Source organism: Gekko japonicus, unplaced genomic scaffold, assembly GCF_001447785.1.
Source record: "Gekko japonicus isolate JY-2015 unplaced genomic scaffold, Gekko_japonicus_V1.1 scaffold1021, whole genome shotgun sequence".
NCBI classification, from domain to species: Eukaryota; Metazoa; Chordata; class Lepidosauria; order Squamata; family Gekkonidae; genus Gekko; species Gekko japonicus.
The window spans coordinates 609,279-628,313 of NW_015176479.1; the positions used below are offsets into that span (position 1 = coordinate 609,279).

Below are 19,035 nucleotides of genomic sequence, written 5' to 3' on the forward strand. Positions count from 1 at the left end.
CTCCCGCCAGGTCCTCCTGTCTTCCGCCGTCCTCTGAAGTTGGCTCAATTTCATGTCCGTTGCATCGATGACACTGTCTAACCATCTCATCCTTTGCCGTCCCCGTCTTCTTTGACATTCAATCTTTCCCAGCATCAGGGTCTTCTCCAGTGAGTACTCCCTTCTCATTTGGTGGCCAAAGTATTTGAGCTTCAGTTTCATTATCTGGCCTTCCAGGGAACAGTCAGGGTTGATTTCTTTTAGGATTGACTGATTTGATCTTCTTGCAGTCCAAGGGACTCTCAAGAGTCTCCTCCAGCACCATAGTTCAAAAGAATCTATTCTTCGGCACTCGGCCTTCCTTATAGTCCAACTCTCACAGCCATACATGACTACTGGGAATACCATTGCTTGGACCATGCGTATTTTTGTTGGCAGGGTGATGTCTCTACTTTTTATCATGCTGTTTAGGTTCGCCATCACTTTCCTCCCAAGGAGCAGGCATCTTTTAATTTCATGGCTGCTGTCACAGTCTGCGGTGATCTGGGATCCCAGGAACGTGAAGTCTGTCACTACTTCCACGACTTCCCCTTCTATTTGCCAAGGAGTGATGGGGCCGGATGCCATGATCTTAGTTTTTTTGATGTTGAGCTTCAAGCCCACTTTTGCGCTCTCCTCTTTTACCCTGAGCAAGAGGCTCTTTAGGTCCTCTTCACTTTCTGCCATTAGAGTGGTATCGTCTGCATATCTGAGGTTGTTGATCTTTTCCCCAGCAATCTTAATTCCCGCTTGTGATTCATCCAGGCCAGCATTTCGCATGATGTACTCTGCATATATATTAAATAAGCAAGGCGACAATATACATCCTTGTCGTACTCCTTTTCCTATGCTAAACCAATCAGTTGTTCCATATCCGGTTCTAACTGTCGCTTCTTGGCCCTTATACAGGTTTCTCAAGAGACATGTGAGGTGGTCTGGTACTCCCATCTCTTTAAGGACCTGCCATAGTTTGTTGTGATCCACACAGTCAAAAGCTTTAGCATAGTCAATGAAGCAGAAGTAGATATTTTTCTGGTACTCTCTTGCTTTCTCCATAATCCAGCGAATGTTGGCAATTTGATCTCTAGTTCCTCTACCTCTTCGAAACCCAGCTTGTACTTCTGGTAGTTCTCTATCCACGTACTGTTGAAGCCTAGCTTGTAGGATCTTGAGCATGACCTTGCTAGCGTGTGATATGAGTGCAATTGTGCGATAGTTTGAACATTCCTTGGCATTGCCCTTCTTTGGGATTGGAATGTATACTGATCTTTTCCAATCCTGTGGCCACTGTTGCGTTTTCCAAATTTGCTGGCAAATGGAGTGCAGAACTTTAACAGCATCATCTTCTAAGACTTTGAATAGCTCAGCTGGAATACCATCACCTCCACTAGCTTTGTTGTTAGTAATGCTTTCTAAGGCCCATTTAACTTCACATTCCAGGATGTCTGGCTCGAGGTCAGTGATTATACCGTCGTGGTTGTCAAGGACATCGAGGTCTTTCTTGTATAGTTCTTCTGTGTATTCTTGCCATCTTTTCCTAATCTCTTCTGCTTCTGTTAGGTCCCTACCGCCCGGGGGGACTTGGCAAGCCTACTAGAGATCGAGTAGCTGCCCTGTGTGGAATTCCAGAGGCCACTATGAAAAAAGTCTGTAAAATGTACCTCTGGAGCCACTCCAATGAATTCTGCGAATACTCAGATTGCAATCATTTTTGGCATTAAAACCTGAAAAAAAAATACCTGTGGCTGGACCACTGGAACAATATGAGAAAAGAAAAGGATCTTCTACTTCTCCAGCTGAATCACCTGTGGTTCAGGAGCTAGAGTAGGGGTCCCCAACTTTTTTGAACCTGCTGCAAAAACACAGTTCCAAAGCACGGAGACCCTCAGGGTTTTTGCATTGGGTCACCTCAAAAGCACCATCAAACCACATATCCTGTCCATGGCTACAGCTTGAACCACAGAAATCACGGCTTCGCAGCTTCATGGCATCACCAGGAAGCAAAAACATGTTTCTGAACCATAGATCCTCATGGGTTCTAACGGGTTTTGAATTCGGTCACCCCAAACTTACCATCAAATCATATATTATGTCCATGGCCAGAGCTTGCACCAGATAAATTATGGTTCCACGGCTTTGTGGCGACACTGTCCTGAAAAAACTTGGTTCCTAAGCATGGATCCTCAGGGTTTTTGCAGAGTCTCCCCAACAGCACCATCAAATCGCGTATCCTGTCTATGGCCACAGCTTGCACCACAGAAATCACAGATCCACAGCTTTGTGGCGACACCATGCAGCACAAACATGGATCCAAAGCATGGATCCTCATGGATCCTCAGGAGTCTTGAGTTGGGTCACCATGATCTCACCATCAAATCACATATCAAGTCCACAGCCACAGCTTGTTCCACAAAAGTCCCATATCCACAGGTCTGTGGCGACACTATGGAGCAAAACCATGGCTCTGAACCACAGATACTCATGGATCATTATGATTTTTTGTTGGGTTACCCAAACATCAACATCAAGTCACATATCATGTCCATGGGCAGAGCTTGCACAACCGAAATAATGAATCCACGGCATCGTGGCTACACCATGGTGCAAAAAACAAGATTTTGAAGCATGGATCCTCATGGATGCTTGGGTTTTTCCTGTTGGGACACCCGACCATTAAATCCCAAATCATGTCAATGTCAATGACCACAGCTTGCACCACAGAATTCACAGATCCATGGCTTCGTGGCAACACCACACTGCAAAAACACAGTTCCGAAGCGCAGATCCTCATGGCTCCTCAGGGTTTTTGCGTTAAGTCACCATGAACTCACCAGCAAATCACATATGTCCATGGGCACATGTCGCACCACAAAAGTCATGGATCCATCATTTTGTGACAACACCATTAGCAAAAACATGGTTCTAAACCACAGCTCCTCATGGATACTTGGGGTTTTTGCATTGGGTGACCCCAAGCACACCATCAAATCACGTAACATGTCCATGGCAACAGCTTGAACCACATAAATCACGGATCCACAGCTTCATGACGACACCATTCTGCAAAAACATGGTTCTGGAGCACAGATCCTCATGGATGCTTGGGGTTTTTTTGTGGGACACCCCAAACTTACTATTAAATCCCATATTATGACAATGGCCACAGCTTGCACCACAGAATTCACAGATCCATGGCAATTCTGTGGTGCAAACTGTGGCCACTAATGTGATAAGTTAGTAGATGGTGAGTTTGGGGTGACCCCACATTAAATCTTGACAAACCATGCTTTGGGACAACATACTAGGGATCCATGCTTCCGAACCATGTTTTTGCTTCATGGTATCACCATGAACTCGTGGATGTATAATTTTTGCGATGCCGGCTCTGCCCATGGACATGATATGCAATTTGATGCTGATGTTGGGATAACCTAAAGCAAAAACCCTGAGGATCCATGGTTCTGAACCATGTGTTTACTCCATGGTGTCTCCATGAAGCTGTGTATCTGTGATTTCTGTGGTGAAAGCTCTGTCTGTAGACATGATATTTGATTTGCTGGTGAACCTGGGGTGATGAAAAGCAAAAATCATAAGGATCCATAAGGATCCGTGCTTCAGAAGCATGTTTTTGCAGCATGGTGCCGCCACAAAGCTGTGGATCTGTAATTCTTGTGGTGCACGGTGTAGCCACGGACATGATATGTGATTTGATAATTATGCTGAGGTGACCCAAAGCAGAAATCCAGATGATCCATAAGTATCTCTGCTTCAGAACCATGTTTTTGCAGCCTGGTGTTGCCAAGAAGCCGTGGGATTTTGTGGAACAAGCTGTGGCTATGGATTTGATATGTGTTTTGATGGTGAGTTCATGGTGACCCAACTCAAGAATCCTGAGGATCCATGAGGATCTGTACTTTGGATCCATGTTTGCGCTGCATGGTGTCGCCACGAAGCTGTGGATCTGTGATTTCTGTGGTGCAAGCTGTGGCCATGGACAGGATACACGATTTGATGGTGCTGTTGGGGAGACTCAGTGCAAAAATTTTGAGGATCCATGAGGAACCATGATTTTGCCCCATGGTGTTGCCACGAAGCTGTGGATCTGTGATGTTTGTGGTGCAAGCACTGACCATGGACATAATATCTGATTTGTGACTTTGGGGTGATGCAATGCAAAAACCCTGAGGATCCATGCTTTGGAACCACGTTTTTGTGGATGGTGTTGCCACAAGGCCATGGATCTGTGATTTCTGTGGTGCAAACTCTGCCCGTGGACATGATATCTGATTTGATTGTGACTTTGGGATAACCCAGATAAAAACCCCTTAGGATCCATGGTTTGGAACCAGGTTTTTGCAGGATATGGTCGCCTGTAGTGCAAGCTGTGGCCATTGACATGGTATGTGACTTGATGGTGATGTTGGGGGGACCCAACGCAAAAACCCTAAGGATCCATGAGGATCCATGCTTCAGAACCAGGTTTTTGAAGGACAGTGTTGCCACAAAGCTGTTGATCCGTGATTTCTGTGGTGCAAACTCTGCCCATGGATATGATATGTGATTTGATGGTGAGTTTGGGGTGATCCAGTTCAAAAACCCTTATGATCCATGAGGATCCATGGTTTGAAACCATGTTTTTGCAGGATGGGGTCACCATGAAGACGTGGATCTGTGATTTTTGTGGTGCAAGCTCTGCCTGTGGACATGATATCTGATTTGATCGTGACTTTGGGGTAACCCAGATTAAAAAAAAACCCATTTCTGTGCCATGCAGAAGGAAGCCGATACTTTGAATTTACCTTTTTGTTGGTGAAGGAAGGGGGGGGGAAGGGAGCCACAAAACTGGCATGCATTTTCTGCGGGACTTTAATGTGGGTGGTCTGGGGTTGTTCAGTGGAGCCACCACTCCCTCCTGCGATGCCCACAAATAAAAATGTGAATGGGGTGAGCAAGGAGAGGGGAATGGGGAGGTGGGGGGCAGTCGGAACAAGAAGGGTAATACACTGATCCCCCATGGGACGTACGAAAACTAAGGACAAGCGATTGCCCATGCAGAGCTCAGTGTCCAGAAAGAGGACCAGGCAAACCTTCTTCAGTGACAGGCCACAGAGACGCCCCCCCCCCCCGCGGCCATTGCAGCTGCCGCCGCCAGCAGTTACGGCCGTAACAAGATCAAACCAGTCAATCCTCAAAGAAATCAACCCTGACTGTTCCCTGGAAGACCAGATAATGAAACTGAAGCTCAAATACTTTGGCCACCCAATGAGAAGGGAGCCCTCACTGCAGAAGACCCTGATGCTGGGAAAGATGGAAGGTCAACGAAGACAGGACGGCAAAGGATGAGATGGTTAGACAGTGTCATAGATGCAACGAGCATGAAATTGAGCAAACTTCAGAGGACGGCGGAAGACAGGAGGGCCTGGCGAGATCTTGTCTATGGGGTCGTGAACAACAACAACAACAAAAATGAGAGCTGGGGGAGCGGAATGACCTCTCGCGTGTGATGTGTTGCCCCTCGGACATCACACACGTTTCGGCTCCCCCTGCTCTCGTTGTTGTTGTTCAGTCGCACAGTCGTGTCCGACTCTTTGCGACCCCATGGACCAGATCACGCCAGGCCCTCCTGTCTTCCGCCGTCCTCCGAAGTTTGCTCAATTTCATGTTCGTTGCATCGATGACACTGTCTAACCATCTCGTCCTTTGCCGTCCCCGTCTTCTTTGACCTTCCATCTTTCCCAGCATCAGGGTCTTCTCCAGTGAGTGCTCCCTTCTCATTGGGTGTCCAAAGTATTTGAGCTTCAGTGTCATTATCTGGCCTTCCAGGGAACAGTCAGGGTTGATTTCTTTTAGGACTGACTGATCTGATCTTCTTGCAGTCCAAGGGACTCTCAAGAGTCTTCTCCAGCACCATAGTTCAAAAGAATCTATTCTTCGGAGCTCGGCCTTCCTTATAGTCCTAAACGTTCCCCCGGCTCCCTGGGCCCCGGGGTGGCGGCCTTCAACTCCTAGGCGCAAATTGCACCTCTCGGGTGTGATGTTCGAGCGGCGTTATTCCCTATGGGCAGTCTCTATCGGAAATTATGTACTGCGGCGCTCTCGCCGGTGCGAGGGTGAGTACGCCCGGGAGGGAGCCATGGTAAGCCACCCAGGGTCGCTCGGTCTTTTCTCTGGCGTCAGGTACGGGGGAGGGGAGGGGAGGGGAGGGAGAGGAGGAGGAGGAGGCTGGGTTTTTCTGCCGTCCGGGCGCCGCGGACAAGTCGCGCAAGGCTTTCTCTTCCCCAGTAACTGAATGGGGAAAGTTGATCTTGGGAAGGAGTAGGACGATCCGTCGGTCATTCATTCCCCGTGGAAGCTGGTGGCGAGGGCGCGCTCACACGATCCCGGTGAACCCAAGAGAGGCTCCCAGTAACTGTGAAGGTGAAGAGGCCTTCGGGCGAATCGTAGCTTGTGAATCCTGATGTGCTTGTCCCTGGGGTGGGGGGTGGTAAATTGTGGTCCGTCAGTTTCCGACGGATAGCGCAATATGCCTGCTTGTTGCTGGGATGCTTGGATAGAATCCTGGACCAGGCTGATCCAGTTTATTTGTGCATGCTCACCTACTGATATTCCTGCTCTGTTGAGAGAGCCTGACCATGCGCCGTTACTTCATGCGTTTGAAGCACATCCTGCCATGGAGATGGTAGTATTAAAACACACACAAGGCTGACCACTCTCCTGTATTCTTGAGGTTGAAAATAAGTTAGGTGCAGAGAAAAATGCCCCCAGCTTGACCTTACAGGGATCTTAAGCAGTCCTATAAGCTTGCTTCCTCCTCTTCTGATGAATGTTTTGCTTTAAACCCATTAAAAAGGCAGTGTGCTTTGGGGGGTGTGTGTGTTTACAACTTTGTACAAGTACCATATATGTTAATAACGATATAAGCAAAATAGCAAAGTCCCAGCCCCCAGAATAATCTTGCCGGTGATACAAGGGCCATTCAGATTTACTACTGTAAAACTGGCATGGTAACTTCTTGCTCTGTTGGCTTCCTTTAAAGAACAAGGTGGAGGCTTCTGAGATTGGTGATAATCCTATCAGTGCAACTATGAAGAAATACCTATTATTCTAGAGCAGCAAGGCTGAGCTGAGAATGCAAAAAAAAAAAATGTAATTGCTGGATAGCTGTAGCAGCTTTTTAAAACGACCACATGCTTGGGAATTTTCCAGCTCTGTGGATTTATTAACATTTGTAACTTGCTTGCTCTCAAAAGAAGTAGAGCCCCTTACTGATTGTAACAGATTTGCATATATCTACATGTGCAATATATTTGGGTTCTTTTATACAGAGACCACTCAGCTTGGCTTGCTTCAGGGCCATTTTCAGTTCGCAGTCTGCTTCTGCCAGGACCTGTCTTACCTGGGAAGTACAGAAGATAATCTGGGCGCATATTTAATAGGGGAAAGTGACACTGTCTTTTTGAGAAGGCATACAAAGAAAAGGTTGAGATTGAATGTGAACTGTTTGTTTGCCGTGGTGCAATAACCTGCACGACAGAGTGACGCGTGTGCTCTTTCACTTAGCCCCCGGAGAATAGTGGATGACTGTGGGGGTGCCTTCACAATGGGAGCCATCGGTGGTGGTGGGATCTTTCACGCCACCAAAGGGTTCAGAAATTCCTCAGTGGTGAGTGAAAATAATTTTTTGTGGATAAGAGTTTTGGTTATATTCTTCTTTGCCAGGGCTTTTTTTGTAGAAAAAGCCCAGCAGGAACTCATTAGCATAATTGGCCACACCCAACAGCAGAAACTCATTAGCATATTAGGTCCCCACACCCCTGAGCACGTAGCTCATTAGCCTATTTAGGCCACACCCCACATTACCAGAACTGTCGTCATCCAGCCACGCCCACCATTTGCTTCTTATTCTGTTTACCTTGTTTGTTGTCAAAACCCAGGGCCTTTTTTGTAGCAGGAACCCTTTGCATGTTAGGCCACACACCCCTAATGTAGCCAATCCTAATGAGTGTCTGCTGTTGGGTGTGGTCTGTTATGCTAATGAGTTTCTGTTGGGCGTGGCCAACTCGGGAGCCAGCCGTAACCCCGTTCCTGCCCAATTTGCTATGAAGGGTTTTACAAGTGAAAACTTGCAAAATAACTAAAAGCAAATTGCTATTGGAATATAAGGGTGAGCAGAATGTACCCTTTTCCCATTCTGGACCCTTTCTATGGCAGTCTTTTTTGTATGATTACCAATTTTTGTGAAAGTTGTGCATCAGGAGTAAACAATGTATCTAGATCTTCAAGGTCTCCCCCCCTCAACAATTAGATGCTCATAGGTGAATTGGTGTGTGACAGAAGGGTAGAGCTACGTGAGAAGAAAACCTTGGTAAACCTGAGTTGCTCAACACTTAATTTGCCTCTTATATCTACAGACCTGGCAAATCAAAGTGGTTGGGATTGGGAATAAATCATCTTGGTTCCAAGAATTTCTGAGAGATCTCGGGGTTAAAACCCAGTGCCTCTGTTGAGGTCAAAACAAAGTGTTCAGAGACTGAATAATTTTGGCTTCAGTTGTTTTCATTTATTGCAGTGTGTAAATTATCGGTTTCGGGGTAGTTTGACAGCAGTTAAAACCAGAGCACCACAGTTGGGAGGTAATCAATGTTCCTTCTAAACCGTGGAGTGAGCAATTTGTCTACTGCTTATTGGTTTGCTCTGGAGCCATCCTTCCTGAGCGAAGACAAAAATCTGTGATCTGGAGCTAGCTCACACTAACTCAGCTTAGAGAGAACACTGGAGGTAATTGTCCTATTTGTATATTAATAGATTCCTACGTGGATTTAAATGAAAACTGATAAGATGTTATCATGGGACATAATGTTTTAAATTACCTACAATATATAATGTCCTTGTGTAATGAATTGGGATAGATTTCTATTCCTGGAGGACTTGAAGAATTGACTCCTAATGCGCAGTATGCTGTTCTTTACCTAATTGTAAACATTCACTTATGGCCAATACCAGTTTTCAACTCTAACCTCTTTGTTGCATCGTGCCACTTTTAGGGACGAACACACATCATGCTGCTTTATGCTGAATCAGAGCACTGGTCTGTCACAGTTAGTATTGTCTACTCAGACTAGCAGCAGCTCTTCAGGGTCTCAGGCAAAGGTCTTTCACATCACCTACAGCCTCATCCTTTTCACTGAAGATGCCAGGGACTGAACTTGAGGTCTGCAGGCCAAGTACATGCTCAGCCACAGACCTATAGCCCCTCACACCATAAAATATGTAATTACATTTCCTGGAAGAGCACAGTTGAGAATTGCATGTTATTAAGGTGATATATTCATAAAAATATTCCATTTAATATATAGAAGAGGAGGTTTCACATACTTAAAGGTAAAGGTTCCCTTGCTCGAAAGCCAGTCGAATCCGACTCTAGGGTTGCGGTGCTCATCTCCGTTTCCAAGCCGAAGAGCCAGCGCTGTCCGAAGACGTTTCCGTTGTCAGGTGACCTTCCCACCGAAGTGGTACCTATTTATCTACTTGCAGTTTCTTGCTTTCTAACTGCTAGTTTGGCACATAATTAGGTGTGTTTAAATCCTATGGAAAACAACGGAGCTTTCACACATGGAAGGGCACGTGGAAGATTGCTGTCATGTTAGAATAATTATTTGCCAATGATTAGAAGGTGAAACAGAAAACACAGGGTGACCTAAGAGAACATAAATAAGGAAACAATTGTTAGTACTGTTTTAAATAGTTCTGATGTCTAAATAAACTCCTTTCCATATACAGGTAGCTTTGCTATCTGGGGCGGCCTCTTTTCCATGATTGACTGTAGTATGGTGAAAGCAAGAGGAAACGAAGATCCTTGGAACTCCATCACCAGTGGTGCCTTAACAGGAGCCATATTAGCTGCAAGAAGTAAGGCTGGTAGTGTAGCGTGAATGCTCACGAAGTACTGTCATATCTCTCAAATTATTGAAATACGTAACAGTCGTATACCCTTACTCCACATGTCTGTCCTTTTCCAGTGTTTTGGACTAAGTTTATAATGTTAAGTATACAACATACAGTTTTGTGACACCCTTACAAAAGTTTAATTTCTTATATTTTAGCACTGACAGGAAACATACAACCTGTTCTAGAAATGCACTTTCTCGCTCCTATGCCTCTCCCCCCAAGATGTATAACACTAGTGAATTGTTTGAAATTTGGAAAACTAATAATCTTGTTAACAGCATGCAAGACAGTATGTAATCTATCTCATCATTATAAACTTTTTAAAAGACAACTTTTTCTTATGCTGCCTATTTTAGATGGACCAGTTGCCATGGTTGGGTCTGCAGCTATGGGAGGAATTCTTCTAGCTTTAATTGAAGGAGCTGGTATCTTATTAACAAGGTTTGCATCGGCACAATTTCCAAATGGTAAGATGTCTGCTTTGGCGCAGGGTACAATGTTTGTAATTTTCCCTTACAGCTTTATTAATGAATTAACAATTGGCCTTCCCTTGAGGTAAGCAGAGGCTATTCTGAAATGTAGATAGAGCTTTAAGAAAAACAGGGCTTGTCAAGGAAACTAAGACAATATAATAATGAAGAGCTCTGACTGTTTTAATAGGTATAGACCATAGAGGCCTAGGACCTAATTCACTTTGATATTCCACTGCTGCTATTTGTTAAAACCTGCAATGTTTTTGTGTTAAGAATGGTGCATAACAATTTTAGTAATGGTTAAACACTTTGGCCCCTCTCATAATGTTACTTATTTATTTATTCAGGTACTTAAAATTAATGCATTCTATATTGAATTTTCATTTGTGCGTATTTAATGGGAGTTACTGATGATTCAGCATGTACATGGTTACCTGGAAGTCCATGGTTACATCCAGTGAGTGCTGAGAGTCACAGATCTTTCACACTTTCCTTACTCCTCAGCAATCCCATTGAGGTTGGGGAGGGGACAAAATCACTCCTGTCTTCTCTGCCAATAGAGCTGTGCTGACAGAAGAGGGTTATTTCGTTCTCTTTCCTGTCCTCAGTCAGAAACACTCCCACCACATATGTGCAAACCAGCCTTTAGCTTGTCTACAGTGCCAGCAAAGGGAGCTTAATCCTGGAATCATGTTAGCCAGTTGGGCTGGTGTCTCGTACCATTTTGTGAGGAATTTATATTCCAGTTCTTTACATTTAAATACCTTGATTTTGTCTGTTCCTTTCATAATTTTTTCTGCCCTCCTCTGTGATATCTGTCCTCCTCTGCTCCACACTTTTTGTAAATATTCTATCATTTTATCTTTATCTAGTATCATCTTTTTATAAATTTTCCCTACTAGATCTCTTTTCTTCTCAAAAGATACGTTTTTATTATACGATTGTTGCCTTAAGAGATGATTTGTAGTGTGTAATACAGTTCTTCTTCAGCCTGGACCTATTTTTGTACTTCATCTGCAGACCTCTATTGTAATTACCTTGTATTGTTATTAAATTATTAAATACGAATTATAAATTAAAAAGGAATACAACATACAGTTTTGTTGACACCCTTACAAAAGTTTAATTTCTATTATTTTAGCATTTCTAGAAATGCACTTTCTAGCTCCTATGCCTCTCCCCCCCAAGATGTGTAACACTAGTGAATTGTTTGAAATTTGGAAAACTAATAACCTTGTTAATAGCTTGCAAGACATGTATGTAATGTCTCATCATTATAATTTTTTTTTAAAGCCAACTTTTTCTTATGCTGCCTCTTTCAGATGGACCAGTTGCCATGGTTGGGTCTGCAGCTATGGGAGGAATTCTTCTAGCTTTAATTGAAGGAGCTGGTATCTTATTAACAAGGTTTGCATCGGCTCAATTTCCAAATGGTAAGATGTCTGCAGTAGTGCAGGGTACAATGTTTGTAATTTCCCCTTACAGCTTAATTAATAATTGGCCTTCTCTTGAGGTAAGTGGGGGTATTCTGAAATGTAGATAGAGCTTTAAGAAAAACAGGGCTTGTCAAGGAAACTAAGACAATATAATAATGAAGAGCTCTGACTGTTTTAATAGGTGTACACTATCGAGGCCTAAGACCTAATTCACTTTGGTATTCCACTGCTGCTATTTGTTAAAACCTACAATGTTTTTGTGTTAAGAATGGTGCATAACAATTTTAGTAATGGTTAAACACTTTGGCCCCTCTCATAATGTTACTTATTTATTTATTCAGGTACTTAAAATTAATGCATTCTATATTGAATTTTCATTTGTGCGTATTTAATGGGAGTTACTGATGATTCAGCACGTACATGGTTACTTAGAAGTCCATGGGTTACATCCAGTGATCTTCTCCAGTGAGTGCTGATAGTCACAGATCTTTCACACTTTCCTTACTCCCCAGCAATTCCATTGAGGTTGAGGGGACAAAATCACTCTTCTTGTCTTTCTCTGTCAACCGAGCTGTGTTGACAGAAGAGGGTTATTTCGTTCTTTCCTGTCCTCAGTGTAGCCCTCTCTAACCCATGTGGCTATCAGTCCATGTGCATCCCACAACTTTCGGTATCACTTCATCAGGCTTGTGCCCACAGGATAAATATGTTATCAAGTAAGTTTTAAGTAATATCAAACTGGGCACCTGAAGACAGTTCTCTTAACCTGAATTTTGCTATCTTCTGTGATTTGGGACAAGTATTTAGGATGCTGCAAGAGATGTTAGTATGTCATGAGAGAATTAAAGGGACCCATGAACCCACATTTTAATCTACCCACAGAGAGGTGCTTGCTACCTCTTTCCATGTATTTATTAATTTGGCCTTATCCCCTAATCATTTTTCAGTTCAAAGAGCACTCAAGGAGGCATATTCATCAGGACGGTATTCTAAAAACGCAGGGGTGGGCCATTCAGATGCATTCTAAAAGAAAACTTCACTAGATATGAAAGTGAAGGGTGCCTCCAAGAATTGTTGGTTACTGTTTGGTGTTCAAACAGCAGAAAATAAGGCACCATCGTCTCATAAAGCGAAAACATCCTTCCAGAGCAGCGTCTTGGCTTGCTGTCAAGTACTTCAGAGTGGCTTAACTTTGGCTGGATTTTACCCCTTTTAAGCTTTCCTGAACTAAGACAATGAGGCTCAGTGATCGATATGGAAGAAGTGAACACCAGTGGTTCTCTGTGATGGAGAACAGTGAGATTTAAAAGTGGATCGCTCAATCAGCTTCTGGTAAACAAAGAACGCCCTAAGATCAGTGAATGTAAGCTAGGCCATAAAGATATGGAGCCTCTGATTAATCCACAGATTGGTCAGCTGTCTTATATAGACTTCACAGCCCTGCTTCCATACACTGTCCACGACTGGGGACCAAATAAGTTTGAATTAAACTCCGTCGATGTGTGTACTGTTTTGTGTACTGTTAATACTTCTGGAGAAATAAGCTAGGTATGACTGAAATGCTGGAGTGGGAAGTATATCCAACTGTGACATGCTGCAGAGCACTAATGAGCCAAATGTCTCTCTCAAATTACAGGTCCTCCATTTACAGAAGACCCCTCTCAGCTGCAGCCCTCCCCCTTTTGGAGACTACCGGCAATATCAGTGATTCCTTGTACTCTTCTGTTCCATTTTGTCACTCTTAAAAGAACAAGCATCCGTTGGAGACCTTCCACTGAATGTGTACACCCAGATGTTCATGCAAGTGCTTTCTACAACGTTTAGAACATCCACAGACAGTAGAAATCTTACTGTAAAGCGGACGCCGGATATCCAGTATAGTTATCACTGTAGCTATATCCTATGACAAGAAGGCGAACCAGAGTTTTGTACCGGCTTGGTTACAACCGGCAGAAAGAACTGAACCTGTAGGCTTTACGGTATGGCACTGAGCATAGTGGTGCTACTGACTAGGCCAACGACGCACTGAACCACATGTCTGAAGGCAGCACGCAAGGAACGAACTGTAGGTGCCTCAGTCAGACGGCAGAGAAGGAGTACACGAATAAGGCTAAATAACCAAGCCAAGACAACTGGGGTGGGCTGCTTTTTGTTTTTATATCAGGCTATTGGAATGAAGAACTTATTGGGAAATCCACTGAAACGTTACAGGAACACTTTTTTCTCACTTCATAGTATAACAAAGTATACTGCGTAGTAAATTGACTTTCTTGGAAACTGTCCTAGAGGCTGTTAAGACTAAGGTTTGATTCCCGCCCAAAGTCTATCCCAGGGGTCCCCAACCTTTCTGGCCTTGTGGCCACAATCACAAAAATGGCTGTCGCAGGAGGTCGAGCCACCCTGAGAGGAAGCCCAAGGGGAGAGAAGAAGAGGGGTAATTAAAACCACCATTGTGGTGAAACAATATTGTTTTAACCTACATACCCAATAGCATCCTTCTAAAAATACTTCGCTGGCACCACGTTGGGGACCCCTGGTCTATTCAGTCCCCCCCCCCCCCGGTTTCTAATTCATTGATGGCCTTGTCTTCCAAACATCTCGCTGTTTTCCAGTGGAGTTTCTAGGTAAATTATTAATCTGCCTGTTACTGGCGATGGCCACATCACTGTTCAAGGCAAGAAGATATCCCCTTTCCTACCTGTCTGCCTTGTAGGATTAAAAAAAAGGCCACTGACCATTTCAGGCAATATACTGTTGTCATGGTGCTCTTAGCTGGGTAGGTAAGGATCCCATTTGTCCAAAAACAACTGTTTGCCAAGATATGCTTGTAAAATGTGCACAGTGGAATAAACTGAATTACTGCTGCTAATTCAGATGTCTTTCTCCTTCAAGCTGTGCTTTAACTAGAAGCGTACTCTTCCCTGGCACCTACTTTTTTAGATGTTTGATGCTGCTGTGTGCTGCTTTTTCGTATGCAATTCCTTCAAAACTACTGGAGCTGTACTCTACCACTTTATGCAGGTGGGAGCTCCTCTGACTGGATGCCTGCTATACCTACCCTGAGAGAGTTTTCTGTATACATGGAAACTCCGATTTGCATCCATTTTAGGAAATATGTTCTATGCAACCTGTTGCAGTAAATATACTGGCCCTAGTTTTGGTACATTCCTTGGTCTCTATATGCACCTTTTGTTACTGCAAACAATTACTACAGGATAATTCCACAATCTGTTTGAATCAAATTATGTAAAGAAGATGAACAAGGGAAAGAAAAAAAAAAAAGAGGTCAAGTGTGGACATCTGTAGCCCTGACATATACTGCATTAGAGATATCAGATTATCCTTGCCAACAGCTGCTATGCAACAGTCAACAGCTGCTATGTTTACCCTTGTAAAATACACTTGCTGCAGGAGTATTCTTTTACAAGTATAAGACCTTTCCTACCTGACAAGTCTTTGGAATTGCTACAAACATCAAGAGCTATTAATTTAAAAATGTTTATTGCTCAAACATCTGAACATCTCTTAATTTCCCCTAGTTACCAAACTGAACAAAAATTTTGTTATGCATATACCCCCCCACATAAAATACTGAATACATCTGCTGTTTCTCATTTGAAAATTACATCTAAGCAATAAATCTCTATCATTATTCCAATTATAATGGAGTCCTTTTGCAATAGAGCTATATTAATAAATCCCCCCCAGCGATAAAAATTTCAGATTTTTTTGGTTACTTTCATTAGTTGTCTAAATTTCTCAGTTGTTACATGCTTGTTTTTACTACTTAATTTAATTTCCCCTTTTGTCCAAGCAAAGCTCACACCCCTTTTAGAGAGGTCCGGACATCTGAGTCACGCAGTTAATGTATGCAATGTTTCCATTTACCCTCAAAATAGCCTTTCCAGTTCCATTTCACACCTATTTTTGTGTTAATAAAAATACCTACCTCATAGCAGCTACAAAGGTTTTGTGCAATAAAATTTGTTACTACAGCAGGGCACTTTAATCACTGGTTGCAAAAATGCCTCTACTTTCTCACTTGTTTTTCTTTACATACTCTCTAGTATTTTATTTGCGAACCTGAGTGGCTGGCTGCATTACTACTTTGTTCCTGCAGTTAAAACAAGCCACATGTACTCGAGATTGCTTGATTGCACTAGAACATGAACCAGAACATCTCAGGAGTACTGTCCCAACCCTTTCTAGTCCACACCATTTAGGTGTGTAACAAAATGTTTCTTCTATTAGATTGAGATCTACAAAAAAATTCTCAAAGATGTCAAACCCTTAAGCGGTGAAGATTCTTGAACCCACTGCGGGAGACTGAATTCCTCAAGTTTCCACTCGCTCTGCTCATAACTACCTTTTGAGGTTAAGGGTAGGTGCCCATGCTGTACCTATCTCCTTGACATTAACTACTTCAGTCAGTTTCTCTTGCAGATTTGGATCCACCCCTTCCCTAAGAGTTCTAAAACACAGCCTTAGGGATTAAACTTTAAACAAACCTTCCCAGGCTGCGGTCACACGGAGCATTAGCCACGCTACAGAGACGGAAGATAGGTAGGTGGATTTTCTGGGCGCGGTCACACCGCAACATCTGGGAAGCGTACAGCTCCTATGGCGAACCCGAGGCTTCCCGCCGAAGATGCAGAGTTAAAAACTAGTACCACCGAGGTACTAGTTTCTGGAAACCGCAGGGCAAGGGCTGGCGTCTGATCGCGTTTCCGGTGGTGGCATCCGGCGCCCGCCCATGTCCCTTCGCAAACAGGTTCCCCCTCCAAGTCTCCACAAGACGTGCACAAGCACCCAACGGCGCATGCGCACAAAGAGAAAAGCGAAAGTGCCATTTTGGCTTAAAACAACAATGACCCTGTTTGTCACAGCAGCGGCGCCTAGCCATTGCTGGTGTGATCGCGCCGCGCCGCTTCTTTGCCGCGCCGCAGGATCGTCGTGTGATCGCCACCCTCGTTGACCCGCCGGCACCGAGGGAAGGACCCGTGGTGTGCCGCCGGCGTGTCTGATCGCGGATGAAACTGCGCCGGGGCAATTAGCCACGCCTTCCCCCCCCGCGATATCCGGCCCGTGTGACCGGGGCCCTAGTTAGGTTTCGACAGAAAAAAATCACTCAGGTGTACTCAACGTGGCTACGAAAACTTTTTCAGAAGATGGAAAAACAAGGCAAATAAAGGCACAGCTGCAATACCCTCCTAATGGCTAAACCTAAGAAATCCCCCTGGGGCACCAAAGGAGCACATTTTAATCTCGAGATATGCTAATCTTGTGCCCATCTGACAGGGCAGTGGCAGGGCAAGGGCTGGCCACAGCGCCCGCAGCACGGGACTCGTGGCACCAGGCAAAAGGAGGATCCATCCCTTCTACTTTCCATCGAGCAGAAAGTACCAAATGCAGAAGTACAAGTTCCCAAATAGAACCGTCAATTGTTGTGGAGCCCTGCAGGAGCCAGCTCATCTCGGATGTTGAAACAACAGTCCATGAGCTTGTTCTGGCAGAAACACCATTCGGTTTGCAGAGCTCTTCACAGAGAACAGGACCTGGTCCTAGCTAGAATGCAGGTGTTCTCTGCAGGAGATTATTCTGCGACTTAATTGCATTGTCTCCGTTATAAAGCTTTTGGTGAAGGAGTAACAGAACTGATATGGTTTTAGTATGCCTGAGGTAGATAGCACCAGTCTATTTTATTCAGCCTTCTTTGGGGTAGCTGGGATGGAGGTGAGGGTATGGGGCAGAGTCTCTGAAACACAGCATGCCAGGTGTGGGAAAAGAACAGCCGGGCTCTTATAAAAGCCACTGCTGGGTATGAATGGCAAGTCCTGTCCTTAAACACTATAGCTCTAATTTCCCAACAACGTGATAACCTGGCAGGGCATTTTGCTCCTCGGTGAAAAAACTTGGGAGAAAGAATCATGACAACTGTCTATACCTTGGGAGGTTACACGTCAGCGTTCCTCTCTGAAAAACAATTGAATGGATCTGGAGAGCTAGTGATTTTCTTGCCATGCAGAAATGGCCCTTCAAGTGATCCACTGGCCTGCATTTTAGTCGCCTAGCTTATCTGGCTAGCTGCAAATAATGCAGAGGACTAATTTTACACCGCAAGGGCAAACCTGGGCAACCACCTCTTTCCAGAGATCCACATGGCGACAGGTTGCCCTGTCCCTCCACCAACTTCTGGCAAGTCTGGAGGTTTATGACATTCACTCTTACAGGGAAGATCACTGTAACAGAAGTGCCTACTCCTTCAGACGGATTAAAGGAGCTGATCTTACTTTTATGAGTATTCTTGGAGTATACAAGGTTCTCCAATAGAACAGAGTAAAAATTACAAATATTTGGGTCTAATATTCAGTGAAACCTTGAGCTGGAATGCCCACATTGCCTCCTTAAAATCTTCAGCAAATAAGATCATTGGTGTGGTACTGAGATTCTATTACAACAAGGGAGGTTTACTAATAGATCCAGCCCTTAAACTTTTTGTCAGCAAAGTAATTTCACATACACTATATGGTATAGAACTTTGGGGGCTGAAAGAACAAGCACTTTCTAGCTTGGAGGTAATCCAAAAACTTTTTTTAAGGCGTTATCTTGGTACTTCGAAAAGGGACACCAGCAGCTCTATTAAGGGCAGAACTTGGCCTCCTCTCAATTAGGGCTCGTGCTCATCTAGCTGTACTAAAATCATGGAAGAAATACCAATTGATGCAAACTGAATCTCTTGGTAAACTTAGCTATTGTTTGTCACTAAGTAAAGATAAAATTTGCTCTGATTTTGTTCATAATATCATTTCCCGTTATACAATTCCAGATGATTTACTGCGATCTTTAGGGAACAACCACAATCTGAGGCAATGGGTGTTTAATGGAGATGCCAGAATAGATTATTCTTTAATCACTCAGTCAAAATTTGCTCCCTGGTACAAAGACATAAAGAAAGATCATTTAAGATCTGCATACCTGGTAAATATTACCGCATACAAGCTTAGAACAGCATTTACACCATTGCGTTTCCAGACTATGCCAACAGAATTACTCCTGGGACGATACTTAAAAATACCCCAGGAACAACGTATTTGTATCTGTAAAACTTCTGTGGAGGATCTTTTTCATTATGTCATGGTCTGCCCATTGTACTGGGAACC

General features: G+C 43.9%; 1 pseudogene; it reads left to right on the forward strand.

Moving 5' to 3' along the window:
* The first annotated feature begins 6,075 nt into the window (after positions 1-6,075).
* LOC107123866 lies at positions 6,076-13,583 on the forward strand (annotated as a pseudogene).
* The last annotated feature ends 5,452 nt before the right edge of the window (positions 13,584-19,035 follow it).